Raw genomic sequence first — 15,419 nt, forward strand, 5'->3', positions numbered from 1 at the left:
GGTCAGTAGAACTGCTTTAGAGCCATAGATCTGGGTCAGCAGAGCTGCTTTAAAACCAGAAAACCAGGTCAGCAGAGCTGCTCTAGAGGCAGAGAACCAGGTCAGCAGAACTGCTTTAGAGCCAGAGAACCAGGTCAGCAGAGCTCTTTAGAGGGAGAGAACCAGGTCAGCAGAGCTGCTTTCGAGCCAGAGAACCAGGTCAGAAGAGCTGCTCTAGAGCCAGAGAACCAGGAAGCAGAGCTGCTTTAGAGCCATGGAACCAGGTCAGCAGAGCTGCTTTAGAGCCAGAGAACCAGGTCAGCAGAGCTGCTCTAGATGCAGAGAACAAGGTCAGCAGAGCTGCTCTAGAGCTAGAGAACCAGGTCAGCAGAGCTGATTTAGAGGGAGAGAACCAGGTCAGCAGAGCTGCTTTAGAGCCAGAGACCCAGGTCAGCAGAGCTGCTCTAGAGGCCGAGAACCAGGTCAGCAGAACTGCTTTAGAGCCAGAGAACCAGGTCAGCAGAGCTCTTTAGAGGGAGAGAACCAGGTCAGCAGAGCTGCTGTAGAGTCAGAGAAACCAGGTGAGCAGATCTGCTCTAAAGCCAGAGAACCAGGTCAGCAGAGCTGTTGTAGAGTCAGAGAAACCAGGTCAGTAGAACTGCTGTAGACTCAGAGAAACCAGGTCAGTAGAACTGCTTTAGAGCCATAGATCCGGGTCAGCAGAGCTGCTTTAAAACCAGAAAACCAGGTCAGCAGATCTGCTCTAAAGCCAGAGAACCAGGTCAGCAGAGCTGCTGTAGAGTCAGAGAAACCAGGTCAGTAGACCTGCTTTAGAGCCATAGATCTGGGTCAGCAGAGCTGCTTTAAAACCAGAAAACCAGGTCAGCAGAGCTGCTCTAGAGGCAGAGAACAAGGTCAGCAGAACTGCTTTAGAGCCAGAGAACCAGGTCAGCAGAGCTCTTTAGAGGGAGAGAACCAGGTCAGCAGAGCTGCTTTCGAGCCAGAGAACCAGGTCAGAAGAGCTGCTCTAGAGCCAGAGAACCAGGAAGCAGAGCTGCTTTAGAGCCATGGAACCAGGTCAGCAGAGCTGCTTTAGAGCCAGAGAACCAGGTCAGCAGAGCTGCTCTAGATGCAGAGAACAAGGTCAGCAGAGCTGCTCTAGAGCTAGAGAACCAGGTCAGCAGAGCTGATTTAGAGGGAGAGAACCAGGTCAGCAGAGCTGCTTTAGAGCCAGAGACCCAGGTCAGCAGAGCTGCTCTAGAGGCCGAGAACCAGGTCAGCAGAACTGCTTTAGAGCCAGAGAACCAGGTCAGCAGAGCTCTTTAGAGGGAGAGAACCAGGTCAGCAGAGCTGCTGTAGAGTCAGAGAAACCAGGTGAGCAGATCTGCTCTAAAGCCAGAGAACCAGGTCAGCAGAGCTGCTGTAGAGTCAGAGAAACCAGGTCAGTAGAACTGCTGTAGACTCAGAGAAACCAGGTCAGTAGAACTGCTTTAGAGCCATAGATCCGGGTCAGCAGAGCTGCTTTAAAACCAGAAAACCAGGTCAGCAGATCTGCTCTAAAGCCAGAGAACCAGGTCAGCAGAGCTGCTGTAGAGTCAGAGAAACCAGGTCAGTAGAACTGCTTTAGAGCCATAGATCCGGGTCAGCAGAGCTGCTTTAAAACCAGAAAACCAGGTCAGCAGAGCTGCTCTAGAGGCAGAGAACCAGGTCAGCAGAACTGCTTTAGAGCCATAGAACCAGGTCAGCAGAGCTCTTTAGATGGAGAGAACCAGGTCAGCAGAGCTGCTTTCGAGCCAGAGAACCAGGTCAGAAGAGCTGCTCTAGAGCCAGAGAACCAGGAAGCAGAGCTGCTTTAGAGCCATGGAACCAGGTCAGCAGAGCTGCTTTAGAGCCAGAGAACCAGGTCAGTAGAGCTGCTCTAGATGCAGAGAACAAGGTCAGCAGAGCTGCTCTAGAGCTAGAGAACCAGGTCAGCAGAGCTGCTATAGATGCAGAGAACAAGGTCAGCAGATCTGCTCTAGAGCTAGAGAACCAGGTCAGCAGAGCTGATGTAGAGGGAGAGAACCAGGTCAGCAGAGCTGCTTTAGAGCCAGAGACCCAGGTCAGCAGAGCTGCTCTAGAGGCCGAGAACCAGGTCAGCAGAACTGCTTTAGAGCCAGAGAACCAGGTCAGCAGAGCTCTTTAGAGGGAGAGAACCAGGTCAGCAGAGCTGCTGTAGAGTCAGAGAAACCAGGTGAGCAGATCTGCTCTAAAGCCAGAGAACCAGGTCAGCAGAGCTGTTGTAGAGTCAGAGAAACCAGGTCAGTAGAACTGCTGTAGACTCAGAGAAACCAGGTCAGTAGAACTGCTTTAGAGCCATAGATCCGGGTCAGCAGAGCTGCTTTAAAACCAGAAAACCAGGTCAGCAGATCTGCTCTAAAGCCAGAGAACCAGGTCAGCAGAGCTGCTGTAGAGTCAGAGAAACCAGGTCAGTAGACCTGCTTTAGAGCCATAGATCTGGGTCAGCAGAGCTGCTTTAAAACCAGAAAACCAGGTCAGCAGAGCTGCTCTAGAGGCAGAGAACAAGGTCAGCAGAACTGCTTTAGAGCCAGAGAACCAGGTCAGCAGAGCTCTTTAGAGGGAGAGAACCAGGTCAGCAGAGCTGCTTTCGAGCCAGAGAACCAGGTCAGAAGAGCTGCTCTAGAGCCAGAGAACCAGAAAGCAGAGCTGCTTTAGAGCCATGGAACCAGGTCAGCAGAGCTGCTTTAGAGCCAGAGAACCAGGTCAGCAGAGCTGCTCTAGATGCAGAGAACAAGGTCAGCAGAGCTGCTCTAGAGCTAGAGAACCAGGTCAGCAGAGCTGATTTAGAGGGAGAGAACCAGGTCAGCAGAGCTGCTTTAGAGCCAGAGACCCAGGTCAGCAGAGCTGCTCTAGAGGCCGAGAACCAGGTCAGCAGAACTGCTTTAGAGCCAGAGAACCAGGTCAGCAGAGCTCTTTAGAGGGAGAGAACCAGGTCAGCAGAGCTGCTGTAGAGTCAGAGAAACCAGGTGAGCAGATCTGCTCTAAAGCCAGAGAACCAGGTCAGCAGAGCTGCTGTAGAGTCAGAGAAACCAGGTCAGTAGAACTGCTGTAGACTCAGAGAAACCAGGTCAGTAGAACTGCTTTAGAGCCATAGATCCGGGTCAGCAGAGCTGCTTTAAAACCAGAAAACCAGGTCAGCAGATCTGCTCTAAAGCCAGAGAACCAGGTCAGCAGAGCTGCTGTAGAGTCAGAGAAACCAGGTCAGTAGAACTGCTTTAGAGCCATAGATCCGGGTCAGCAGAGCTGCTTTAAAACCAGAAAACCAGGTCAGCAGAGCTGCTCTAGAGGCAGAGAACCAGGTCAGCAGAACTGCTTTAGAGCCATAGAACCAGGTCAGCAGAGCTCTTTAGATGGAGAGAACCAGGTCAGCAGAGCTGCTTTCGAGCCAGAGAACCAGGTCAGAAGAGCTGCTCTAGAGCCAGAGAACCAGGAAGCAGAGCTGCTTTAGAGCCATGGAACCAGGTCAGCAGAGCTGCTTTAGAGCCAGAGAACCAGGTCAGTAGAGCTGCTCTAGATGCAGAGAACAAGGTCAGCAGAGCTGCTCTAGAGCTAGAGAACCAGGTCAGCAGAGCTGATTTAGAGGGAGAGAACCAGGTCAGCAGAGCTGCTTTAGAGCCAGAGACCCAGGTCAGCAGAGCTGCTCTAGAGGCCGAGAACCAGGTCAGCAGAACTGCTTTAGAGCCAGAGAACCAGGTCAGCAGAGCTCTTTAGAGGGAGAGAACCAGGTCAGCAGAGCTGCTGTAGAGTCAGAGAAACCAGGTCAGCAGATCTGCTCTAAAGCCAGAGAACCAGGTGAGCAGAGCTGCTGTAGAGTCAGAGAAACCAGGTCAGTAGAACTGCTTTAGAGCCATAGATTCGGGTCAGCAGAGCTGCTTTAAAACCAGAAAACCAGGTCAGCAGAGCTGCTCTAGAGGCAGAGAACCAGGTCAGCAGAACTGCTTTAGAGCCAGAGAACCAGGTCAGCAGAGCTCTTTAGAGGGAGAGAACCAGGTCAGCAGAGCTGCTGTAGAGTCAGAGAACCAGGTCAGAAGAGCTGCTCTAGAGCCAGAGAACCAGGAAGCAGAGCTGCTTTAGAGCCATGGAACCAGGTCCGCAGAGCTGCTCTAGAGGCCGAGAACCAGGTCAGCAGAGCTGCTCTAGAGGCAGAGACCCAGGTCAGCAGAGCTGCTCTAGAGGCCGAAAACCAGGTCAGCAGAGCTGCTCTAGAGGCAGAGAACCAGGTCAGCAGAACTGCTTTAGAGCCAGAGAACCAGGTCAGCAGAGCTCTTTAGAGGGAGAGAACCAGGTCAGCAGAGCTGCTTTAGAGCCAGAGAACCAGGTCAGAAGAGCTGCTCTAGAGCCATAGAACCAGGTCAGCAGAGCTGCTTTAGTGCCAAAGAACCAGGTCAGCGGAGCTGCTCTCGAGGCAGAGAACAAGGTCAGCAGAGCTGATTTAGAGGGAGAGAACCAGGTAAGCAGAGCTGTTTTAGAGCCAGAGACCCAGGTCAGCAGAGCTGCTCCAGAGGCCGAGAACCAGGTCAGCAGAGCTGCTGTAGAGCCAGAGAAACCAGGTCAGCAGAGCTGCTCTAGAGCCAGAGAACCAGGTCAGAAGAGCTGCTCTAGATGCAGAGAACACGGTCAGCAGAGCTGCTCTAGAGCCAGAGAACCAGGTCAGCAGAGCTGCTCTAGAGCTAGAGAACCAGGTCAGCAGAGCTGATTTACAGGGAGAGAACCAGGTCAGCAGAGCAGCTTTAAAGCCAGAGACCCAGGTCAGCAGAGCTGCTCTAGAGGCCGAGAACCAGGTCAGCAGAGCTGCTCTAGAGGCAGAGAACCAGGTCAGCAGAACTGCTTTAGAGCCAGAGAACCAGGTCAGCAGAGCTCTTTAGAGGGAGAGAACCAGGTCAGCAGAGCTGATTTAGAGCCAGAGAACCAGGTCAGAAGAGCTGCTCTAGAGCCATAGAACCAGGTCAGCAGAGCTGCTTTAGTGCCAAAGAACCAGGTCAGCGGAGCTGCTCTCGAGGCAGAGAACAAGGTCAGCAGAGCTGATTTAGAGGGAGAGAACCAGGTAAGCAGAGCTGTTTTAGAGCCAGAGACCCAGGTCAGCAGAGCTGCTCCAGAGGCCGAGAACCAGGTCAGCAGAGCTGCTGTAGAGCCAGAGAACCAGGTCAGAAGAGCTGCTCTAGATGCAGAGAACAAGGTCAGCAGAGCTGCTGTAGAGCCAGAGAAACCAGGTCAGCAGAGCTGCTCTAGAGCCAGAGAACCAGGTCAGCAGAGCTGCTGTAGAGTCAGAGAAACCAGGTCAGCAGAGCTGCTCTAGAGCCAGAGAACCAGGTCAGCAGAGCTGCTGTAGAGTCAGAGAAACCAGGTCAGTAGAACTGCTTTAGAGCCATAGAACCGGGTCAGCAGAGCTGCTTTAGAGCCAGAAAACCAGGTCAGCAGAGCTGCTCTAGAGGCAGAGAACCAGGTCAGCAGAACTGCTGTAGAGCCAGAGAACCAGGTCAGCAGAGCTCTTTAGAGGGAGAGAACCAGGTCAGCAGAGCTGCTTTAGAGCCAGAGAACCAGGTCAGAAGAGCTGCTCTAGAGCCAGAGAACCAGGAAGCAGAGCTGCTTTAGAGCCATAGAACCAGGTCAGCAGAGCTGCTTTAGAGCCAGAGAACCAGGTCAGCAGAGCTGCTATAGATGCAGAGAACAAGGTCAGCAGAGCTGCTCTACAGCTAGAGAACCAGGTCAGCAGAGCTGATTTAGAGGGAGAGAACCAGGTCAGCAGAGCTGCTTTAGAGCGAGAGACCCAGGTCAGCATAGCTGCTCTAGAGGCCGAGAACCAGGTCAGCAGAACTGCTTTAGAGCCAGAGAACCAGGTCAGCAGAGCTCATTAGAGGGAGAGAACCAGGTCAGCAGAGCTGCTTTAGAGCCAGAGAACCAGGTCAGAAGAGCTGCTCTAGAGCCAGAGAACCAGAAAGCAGAGCTGCTTTAGAGCCATAGAACCAGGTCAGCAGAGCTGCTTTAGTGCCAGAGAACCAGGTCAGCGGAGCTGCTCTCGAGGCAGAGAACAAGGTCAGCAGAGCTGATTTAGAGGGAGAGAACCAGGTCAGCAGAGCTGCTTTAGAGCCAGAGACCCAGGTCAGCAGAGCTGCTCTAGAGGCCGAGAACCAGGTCAGCAGAACTGCTTTAGAGCCAGAGAACCAGGTCAGCAGAGCTCCTTAGAGGGAGAGAACCAGGTCAGCAGAGCTGCTTTAGAGCCAGAGAACCAGGTCAGAAGAGCTGCTCTAGAGCCAGAGAACCAGAAAGCAGAGCTGCTTTAGTGCCATAGAACCAGGTCAGCAGAGCTGCTTTAGTGCCAGAGAACCAAGTCAGCGGAGCTGCTCTCGAGGCAGAGAACAAGGTCAGCAGAGCTGATTTAGAGGGAGAGAACCAGGTAAGCAGAGCTGCTTTAGAGCCAGAGACTGAGGTCAGCAGAGCTGCTCCAGAGGCCGAGAACCAGGTCAGCAGAGCTGCTGTAGAGCCAGAGAACCAGGTCAGCAGAGCTGCTGTAGAGTCAGAGAAACCAGGTCAGCAGATCTGCTCTAAAGCCAGAGAACCAGGTCAGCAGAGCTGCTGTAGAGTCAGAGAAACCAGGTCAGTAGACCTGCTTTAGAGCCATAGATCTGGGTCAGCAGAGCTGCTTTAAAACCAGAAAACCAGGTCAGCAGAGCTGCTCTAGAGGCAGAGAACCAGGTCAGCAGAACTGCTTTAGAGCCAGAGAACCAGGTCAGCAGAGCTCTTTAGAGGGAGAGAACCAGGTCAGCAGAGCTGCTTTCGAGCCAGAGAACCAGGTCAGAAGAGCTGCTCTAGAGCCAGAGAACCAGGAAGCAGAGCTGCTTTAGAGCCATGGAACCAGGTCAGCAGAGCTGCTTCAGAGCCAGAGAACCAGGTCAGCAGAGCTGCTCTAGATGCAGAGAACAAGGTCAGCAGAGCTGCTCTAGAGCTAGAGAACCAGGTCAGCAGAGCTGATTTAGAGGGAGAGAACCAGGTCAGCAGAGCTGCTTTAGAGCCAGAGACCCAGGTCAGCAGAGCTGCTCTAGAGGCCGAGAACCAGGTCAGCAGAACTGCTTTAGAGCCAGAGAACCAGGTCAGCAGAGCTCTTTAGAGGGAGAGAACCAGGTCAGCAGAGCTGCTGTAGAGTCAGAGAAACCAGGTGAGCAGATCTGCTCTAAAGCCAGAGAACCAGGTCAGCAGAGCTGCTGTAGAGTCAGAGAAGCCAGGTCAGTAGAACTGCTGTAGACTCAGAGAAACCAGGTCAGTAGAACTGCTTTAGAGCCATAGATCCGGGTCAGCAGAGCTGCTTTAAAACCAGAAAACCAGGTCAGCAGATCTGCTCTGAAGCCAGAGAACCAGGTCAGCAGAGCTGCTGTAGAGTCAGAGAAACCAGGTCAGTAGAACTGCTTTAGAGCCATAGATCCGGGTCAGCAGAGCTGCTTTAAAACCAGAAAACCAGGTCAGCAGAGCTGCTCTAGAGGCAGAGAACCAGGTCAGCAGAACTGCTTTAGAGCCAGAGAACCAGGTCAGCAGAGCTCTTTAGAGGGAGAGAACCAGGTCAGCAGAGCTGCTTTCGAGCCAGAGAACCAGGTCAGAAGAGCTGCTCTAGAGCCAGAGAACCAGGAAGCAGAGCTGCTTTAGAGCCATGGAACCAGGTCAGCAGAGCTGCTTTAGAGCCAGAGAACCAGGTCAGTAGAGCTGCTCTAGATGCAGAGAACAAGGTCAGCAGAGCTGCTCTAGAGCTAGAGAACCAGGTCAGCAGAGCTGCTTTAGAGCCAGAGACCCAGGTCAGCAGAGCTGCTCTAGAGGCCGAGAACCAGGTCAGCAGAACTGCTTTAGAGCCAGAGAACCAGGTCAGCAGAGCTCTTTAGAGGGAGAGAACCAGGTCAGCAGAGCTGCTGTAGAGTCAGAGAAACCAGGTCAGCAGATCTGCTCTAAAGCCAGAGAACCAGGTCAGCAGAGCTGCTGTAGAGTCAGAGAAACCAGGTCAGTAGAATTGCTTTAGAGCCATAGATTCGGGTCAGCAGAGCTGCTTTAAAACCAGAAAACCAGGTCAGCAGAGCTGCTCTAGAGGCAGAGAACCAGGTCAGCAGAACTGCTTTAGAGCCAGAGAACCAGGTCAGCAGAGCTCTTTAGAGGGAGAGAACCAGGTCAGCAGAGCTGCTGTAGAGTCAGAGAACCAGGTCAGAAGAGCTGCTCTAGAGCCAGAGAACCAGGAAGCAGAGCTGCTTTAGAGCCATGGAACCAGGTCAGCAGAGCTGCTTTAGAGCCAGAGAAGCAGGTCAGCAGAGCTGCTCTAGATGCAGAGAACCAGGTCAGCAGAGCTGCTTTAGAGCCAGAGACCCAGGTCAGCAGAGCTGCTCTAGAGGCTGAGAACCAGGTCAGCAGAACTGCTTTAGAGCCAGAGAACCAGGTCAGAAGAGCTGCTCTAGAGCCAGAGAACCAGAAAGCAGAGCTGCTTTAGAGCCATAGAACCAGGTCAGCAGAGCTGCTTTAGTGCCAGAGAACCAGGTCAGCGGAGCTGCTCTCGAGGCAGAGAAAAAGGTCAGCAGAGCTGATTTAGAGGGAAGGAAACAAGTTAAGCAGAGCTGCTTTAGAGCCAGAGACTGAGGTCAGCAGAGCTGCTCCAGAGGCCGAGAACCAGGTCAGCAGAGCTTCTGTAGAGCCAGAGAAACCAGGTCAGCAGAGCTGCTCTAGAGCCAGAGAACCAGGTCAGCAGAGCTGCTGTAGAGTCAGAGAAACCAGGTCAGCAGATCTGCTCTAAAGCCAGAGAACCAGGTCAGCAGAGCTGCTGTAGAGTCAGAGAAACCAGGTCAGTAGAACTGCTTTAGAGCCATAGAACCGGGTCAGCAGAGCTGCTTTAAAACCAGAAAACCAGGTCAGCAGAGCTGCTCTAGAGGCAGAGAACCAGGTCAGCAGAACTGCTTTAAAGCCAGAGAACCAGGTCAGCAGAGCTCTTTAGAGGGAGAGAACCAGGTCAGCAGAGCTGCTTTCGAGCCAGAGAACCAGGTCAGAAGAGCTGCTCTAGAGCCAGAGAACCAGGAAGCAGAGCTGCTTTAGAGCCATGGAACCAGGTCCGCAGAGCTGCTCTAGAGGCCGAGAACCAGGTCAGCAGAGCTGCTCTAGAGGCAGAGACCCAGGTCAGCAGAGCTGCTCTAGAGGCCGAGAACCAGGTCAGCAGAGCTGCTCTAGAGGCAGAGAACCAGGTCAGCAGAACTGCTTTAGAGCCAGAGAACCAGGTCAGCAGAGCTCTTTAGAGGGAGAGAACCAGGTCAGCAGAGCTGCTTTAGAGCCAGAGAACCAGGTCAGAAGAGCTGCTCTAGAGCCATAGAACCAGGTCAGCAGAGCTGCTTTAGTGCCAAAGAACCAGGTCAGCGGAGCTGCTCTCGAGGCAGAGAACAAGGTCAGCAGAGCTGATTTAGAGGGAGAGAACCAGGTAAGCAGAGCTGTTTTAGAGCCAGAGACCCAGGTCAGCAGAGCTGCTCCAGAGGCCGAGAACCAGGTCAGCAGAGCTGCTGTAGAGCCAGAGAAACCAGGTCAGCAAAGCTGCTCTAGAGCCAGAGAACCAGGTCAGAAGAGCTGCTCTAGATGCAGAGAACAAGGTCAGCAGAGCTGCTCTAGAGCCAGAGAACCAGGTCAGCAGAGCTGCTCTAGAGCTAGAGAACCAGGTCAGCAGAGCTGATTTACAGGGAGAGAACCAGGTCAGCAGAGCAGCTTTAGAGCCAGAGACCCAGGTCAGCAGAGCTGCTCTAGAGGCCGAGAACCAGGTCAGCAGAGCTGCTCTAGAGGCAGAGAACCAGGTCAGCAGAACTGCTTTAGAGCCAGAGAACCAGGTCAGCAGAGCTCTTTAGAGGGAGAGAACCAGGTCAGCAGAGCTGATTTAGAGCCAGAGAACCAGGTCAGAAGAGCTGCTCTAGAGCCATAGAACCAGGTCAGCAGAGCTGCTTTAGTGCCAAAGAACCAGGTCAGCGGAGCTGCTCTCGAGGCAGAGAACAAGGTCAGCAGAGCTGATTTAGAGGGAGAGAACCAGGTAAGCAGAGCTGTTTTAGAGTCAGAGACCCAGGTCAGCAGAGCTGCTCCAGAGGCCGAGAACCAGGTCAGCAGAGCTGCTGTAGAGCCAGAGAACCAGGTCAGAAGAGCTGCTCTAGATGCAGAGAACAAGGTCAGCAGAGCTGCTGTAGAGCCAGAGAAACCAGGTCAGCAGAGCTGCTCTAGAGCCAGAGAACCAGGTCAGCAGAGCTGCTGTAGAGTCAGAGAAACCAGGTCAGCAGAGCTGCTCTAGAGCCAGAGAACCAGGTCAGCAGAGCTGCTGTAGAGTCAGAGAAACCAGGTCAGTAGAACTGCTTTAGAGCCATAGAACCGGGTCAGCAGAGCTGCTTTAGAGCCAGAAAACCAGGTCAGCAGAGCTGCTCTAGAGGCAGAGAACCAGGTCAGCAGAACTGCTGTAGAGCCAGAGAACCAGGTCAGCAGAGCTCTTTAGAGGGAGAGAACCAGGTCAGCAGAGCTGCTTTAGAGCCAGAGAACCAGGTCAGAAGAGCTGCTCTAGAGCCAGAGAACCAGGAAGCAGAGCTGCTTTAGAGCCATAGAACCAGGTCAGCAGAGCTGCTTTAGAGCCAGAGAACCAGGTCAGCAGAGCTGCTATAGATGCAGAGAACAAGGTCAGCAGAGCTGCTCTACAGCTAGAGAACCAGGTCAGCAGAGCTGATTTAGAGGGAGAGAACCAGGTCAGCAGAGCTGCTTTAGAGCGAGAGACCCAGGTCAGCATAGCTGCTCTAGAGGCCGAGAACCAGGTCAGCAGAACTGCTTTAGAGCCAGAGAAACCAGGTCAGCAGAGCTGCTCTAGAGCCAGAGAACCAGGTCAGCAGAGCTGCTTTAGAGCCAGAGAACCAGGTCAGAAGAGCTGCTCTAGAGCCAGAGAACCAGAAAGCAGAGCTGCTTTAGAGCCATAGAACCAGGTCAGCAGAGCTGCTTTAGTGCCAGAGAACCAGGTCAGCGGAGCTGCTCTCGAGGCAGAGAACAAGGTCAGCAGAGCTGATTTAGAGGGAGAGAACCAGGTAAGCAGAGCTGCTTTAGAGCCAGAGAGGTCAGCAGAGCTGCTCCAGAGGCCGAGAACCAGGTCAGCAGAGCTGCTGTAGAGCCAGAGAAACCAGGTCAGCAGAGCTGCTCTAGAGCCAGAGAACCAGGTCAGCAGAGCTGCTGTAGAGTCAGAGAAACCAGGTCAGCAGAGCTGCTCTAGAGCCAGAGAACCAGGTCAGCAGAGCTGCTGTAGAGTCAGAGAAACCAGGTCAGTAGAACTGCTTTAGAGCCATAGAACCGGGTTAGCAGAGCTGCTTTAGAGCCAGAAAACCAGGTCAGCAGAGCTGCTCTAGAGGCAGAGAACCAGGTCAGCAGAACTGCTTTAGAGCCAGAGAACCAGGTCAGCAGAGCTCTTTAGAGGGAGAGAACCAGGTCAGCAGAGCTGCTTTAGAGCCAGAGAACCAGGTCAGAAGAGCTGCTCTAGATGCAGAGAACAAGGTCAGCAGAGCTGCTTTAGAGCTAGAGAACCAGGTCAGCAGAGCTGATTTAGAGAGAGAGAACCAGGTCAGCAGAGCTGCTTTAGAGCCAGAGAACCAGGTCAGCAGAGCTGCTCTAGATGCAGAGAACAAGGTCAGCAGAGCTGCTCTAGAGCTAGAGAACCAGGTCAGCAGAGCTGATTTAGAGGGAGAGAACCAGGTCAGCAGAGCTGCTTTAGAGCCAGAGACCCAGGTCAGCAGAGCTGCTCTAGAGGCCGAGAACCAGGTCAGCAGAGCTGCTCTAGAGGCAGAGAACCAGGTCAGCAGAACTGCTTTAGAGCCAGAGAACCAGGTCAGCAGAGCTCTTTAGAGGGAGAGAACCAGGTCAGCAGAGCTGCTTTCGAGCCAGAGAACCAGGTTAGCAGAGCTGCTTTAGAGCCAGAAAACCAGGTCAGCAGAGCTGCTCTAGAGGCAGAGAACCAGGTCAGCAGAACTGCTTGAGAGCCAGAGAACCAGGTCAGCAGAGCTGCTTTAGAGCCAGAGAAGCAGGTCAGCAGAGCTGCTCTAGATGCAGAGAACCAGGTCAGCAGAGCTGCTTTAGAGCCAGAGAACCAGAAAGCAGAGCTGCTTTAGAGCCATAGAACCAGGTCAGCAGAGCTGCTTTAGTGCCAGAGAACCAGGTCAGCGGAGCTGCTCTCGAGGCAGAGAAAAAGGTCAGCAGAGCTGATTTAGAGGGAAGGAAACAAGTTAAGCAGAGCTGCTTTAGAGCCAGAGACTGAGGTCAGCAGAGCTGCTCCAGAGGCCGAGAACCAGGTCAGCAGAGCTGCTGTAGAGCCAGAGAAACCAGGTCAGCAGAGCTGCTCTAGAGCCAGAGAACCAGGTCAGCAGAGCTGCTGTAGAGTCAGAGAAACCAGGTCAGCAGATCTGCTCTAAAGCCAGAGAACCAGGTCAGCAGAGCTGCTGTAGAGTCAGAGAAACCAGGTCAGTAGAACTGCTTTAGAGCCATAGAACCGGGTCAGCAGAGCTGCTTTAAAACCAGAAAACCAGGTCAGCAGAGCTGCTCTAGAGGCAGAGAACCAGGTCAGCAGAACTGCTTTAAAGCCAGAGAACCAGGTCAGCAGAGCTCTTTAGAGGGAGAGAACCAGGTCAGCAGAGCTGCTTTCGAGCCAGAGAACCAGGTCAGAAGAGCTGCTCTAGAGCCAGAGAACCAGGAAGCAGAGCTGCTTTAGAGCCATGGAACCAGGTCCGCAGAGCTGCTCTAGAGGCCGAGAACCAGGTCAGCAGAGCTGCTCTAGAGGCAGAGAACCAGGTCAGCAGAGCTGCTCTAGAGGCCGAGAACCAGGTCAGCAGAGCTGCTCTAGAGGCAGAGAACCAGGTCAGCAGAACTGCTTTAGAGCCAGAGAACCAGGTCAGCAGAGCTCTTTAGAGGGAGAGAACCAGGTCAGCAGAGCTGCTTTAGAGCCAGAGAACCAGGTCAGAAGAGCTGCTCTAGAGCCATAGAACCAGGTCAGCAGAGCTGCTTTAGTGCCAAAGAACCAGGTCAGCGGAGCTGCTCTCGAGGCAGAGAACAAGGTCAGCAGAGCTGATTTAGAGGGAGAGAACCAGGTAAGCAGAGCTGTTTTAGAGCCAGAGACCCAGGTCAGCAGAGCTGCTCCAGAGGCCGAGAACCAGGTCAGCAGAGCTGCTGTAGAGCCAGAGAAACCAGGTCAGCAGAGCTGCTCTAGAGCCAGAGAACCAGGTCAGAAGAGCTGCTCTAGATGCAGAGAACAAGGTCAGCAGAGCTGCTCTAGAGCCAGAGAACCAGGTCAGCAGAGCTGCTCTAGAGCTAGAGAACCAGGTCAGCAGAGCTGATTTACAGGGAGAGAACCAGGTCAGCAGAGCAGCTTTAGAGCCAGAGACCCAGGTCAGCAGAGCTGCTCTAGAGGCCGAGAACCAGGTCAGCAGAGCTGCTCTAGAGGCAGAGAACCAGGTCAGCAGAACTGCTTTAGAGCCAGAGAACCAGGTCAGCAGAGCTCTTTAGAGGGAGAGAACCAGGTCAGCAGAGCTGATTTAGAGCCAGAGAACCAGGTCAGCAGAACTGCTTTAGAGCCAGAGAACCAGGTCAGCAGAGCTCTTTAGAGGGAGAGAACCAGGTCAGCAGAGCTGCTTTCGAGCCAGAGAACAAGGTTAGCAGAGCTGCTTTAGAGCCAGAAAACCAGGTCAGCAGAGCTGCTCTAGAGGCAGAGAACCAGGTCAGCAGAACTGCTTGAGAGCCAGAGAACCAGGTCAGCAGAGCTGCTTTAGAGCCAGAGAAGCAGGTCAGCAGAGCTGCTCTAGATGCAGAGAACCAGGTCAGCAGAGCTGCTTTAGAGCCAGAGAACCAGAAAGCAGAGCTGCTTTAGAGCCATAGAACCAGGTCAGCAGAGCTGCTTTAGTGCCAGAGAACCAGGTCAGAGGAGCTGCTCTCGAGGCAGAGAAAAAGGTCAGCAGAGCTGATTTAGAGGGAAGGAAACAAGTTAAGCAGAGCTGCTTTAGAGCCAGAGACTGAGGTCAGCAGAGCTGCTCCAGAGGCCGAGAACCAGGTCAGCAGAGCTGCTGTAGAGCCAGAGAAACCAGGTCAGCAGAGCTGCTCTAGAGCCAGAGAACCAGGTCAGCAGATCTGCTGTAGAGTCAGAGAAACCAGGTCAGCAGATCTGCTCTAAAGCCAGAGAACCAGGTCAGCAGAGCTGCTGTAGAGTCAGAGAAACCAGGTCAGTAGAACTGCTTTAGAGCCATAGAACCGGGTCAGCAGAGCTGCTTTAAAACCAGAAAACCAGGTCAGCAGAGCTGCTCTAGAGGCAGAGAACCAGGTCAGCAGAACTGCTTTAAAGCCAGAGAACCAGGTCAGCAGAGCTCTTTAGAGGGAGAGAACCAGGTCAGCAGAGCTGCTTTCGAGCCAGAGAACCAGGTCAGAAGAGCTGCTCTAGAGCCAGAGAACCAGGAAGCAGAGCTGCTTTAGAGCCATGGAACCAGGTCCGCAGAGCTGCTCTAGAGGCCGAGAACCAGGTCAGCAGAGCTGCTCTAGAGGCAGAGACCCAGGTCAGCAGAGCTGCTCTAGAGGCCGAGAACCAGGTCAGCAGAGCTGCTCTAGAGGCAGAGAACCAGGTCAGCAGAACTGCTTTAGAGCCAGAGAACCAGGTCAGCAGAGCTCTTTAGAGGGAGAGAACCAGGTCAGCAGAGCTGCTTTAGAGCCAGAGAACCAGGTCAGAAGAGCTGCTCTAGAGCCATAGAACCAGGTCAGCAGAGCTGCTTTAGTGCCAAAGAACCAGGTCAGCGGAGCTGCTCTCGAGGCAGAGAACAAGGTCAGCAGAGCTGATTTAGAGGGAGAGAACCAGGTAAGCAGAGCTGTTTTAGAGCCAGAGACCCAGGTCAGCAGAGCTGCTCCAGAGGCCGAGAACCAGGTCAGCAGAGCTGCTGTAGAGCCAGAGAAACCAGGTCAGCAGAGCTGCTCTAGAGCCAGAGAACCAGGTTAGAAGAGCTGCTCTAGATGCAGAGAACAAGGTCAGCAGAGCTGCTCTAGAGCCAGAGAACCAGGTCAGCAGAGCTGCTCTAGAGCTAGAGAACCAGGTCAGCAGAGCTGATTTACAGGGAGAGAACCAGGTCAGCAGAGCAGCTTTAGAGCCAGAGACCCAGGTCAGCAGAGCTGCTCTAGAGGCCGAGAACCAGGTCAGCAGAGCTGCTCTAGAGGCAGAGAACCAGGTCAGCAGAACTGCTTTAGAGCCAGAGAACCAGGTCAGCAGAGCTCTTTAGAGGGAGAGAACCAGGTCAGCAGAGCTGATTTAGAGCCAGAGAACCAGGTCAGAAGAGCTGCTCTAGAGCCATAGAACCAGGTCAGCAGAGCTGCTTTAGTGCCAAAGAACCAGGTCAGCGGAGCTG

Source organism: Triturus cristatus, chromosome 2_2 (assembly GCF_964204655.1).
Source record: "Triturus cristatus chromosome 2_2, aTriCri1.1, whole genome shotgun sequence".
NCBI lineage: Eukaryota > Metazoa > Chordata > Amphibia > Caudata > Salamandridae > Triturus > Triturus cristatus.